The sequence below is a fragment of the Arachis duranensis genome, chromosome 2 (genome assembly GCF_000817695.3).
Source record: "Arachis duranensis cultivar V14167 chromosome 2, aradu.V14167.gnm2.J7QH, whole genome shotgun sequence".
Lineage (NCBI taxonomy): Eukaryota > Viridiplantae > Streptophyta > Magnoliopsida > Fabales > Fabaceae > Arachis > Arachis duranensis.
Window position 1 is genome coordinate 82345050 of NC_029773.3, and position 1135 is coordinate 82346184.

Here is a 1135-nt window from a genome sequence, read left to right on the forward strand (position 1 = left end):
GTATGTTTTTAAGCAGGGACGGATCCAGAAAATTTTGATAGTGGGACAAAATGTATAATATAATAATAATTTTTATAATAAAAATATTATATATACATAAAAATCAGCTATTAAAATATTCATTAATCATTATAATATTATCTAATTTATTTTTAATGTATATTTTTTAGTTCAATACGTATATAAGCGGTTATTTTTTATGTATATATAACATGATTAGTCTTTAAAATATCTAATTTACAAATTAAAACACTAAATAATAATTTAAATAATAACACATAATTTAGAATTTTATTATTTGCTTTATATTTTTAAAAAATTAAGTAATATTTTTTTTAACAATACAATCGAAATATCTCTCTTTTTATATAGAATAATGCTACACATTTAAGGTTTTTTTGTTAAATAAACCCAACCAAATTAATCTAAAATAACAAAAATCAGTTATGACTAGTATTATTCTAAATCTTATTATTTAACTTGGTTAGACTTAATTCATAAAAAGACTTGAATGTGTAGTATTACTCTTATATATATATATATATGTTACGAAAAAAATTAAAACTAATAACAAAAAAAGATAATAATACTCTTTCGAGTCGATTTCTAAAAAAAAACATAAATTTTATTTAAATTGAGAATTGATCATTCTAATGACATCTAATATAAAATTTTTAAATTGATTATAAAGTACCAAAAATTGAATAGAAAATTATTGTGGGGTCAAATTTAATAATTTAGTGGGGGCGAATAAATATTATTATTATATACTACTCAAAAAAATTTTAAATTGTAATGGGGACGCTTGCCCCCACAACTATGTATGTACATCCGTCCCTGCTTTTAGGTTTAATAAATATTAATAGAAAAGACATATTTTTAAGTTTATAAAGATTTGTACAATATAAATGATACATGTTTAAAATATGTCACATAAAGAGTTTAAATATTATTTAAAAATTATTAATTTATATTTTTAAAATATTTAATTTAATTTAATATATTTTAGTTTTATTTATTTAATTATTAAATTAAATTTTATATTTATTGATTTAAGGTTTTTGTTTTTATTTTAACTTAATAAAATATTATAAATATTTTTTAAATTATTGTAGTTATATAAAATAATTAGAGG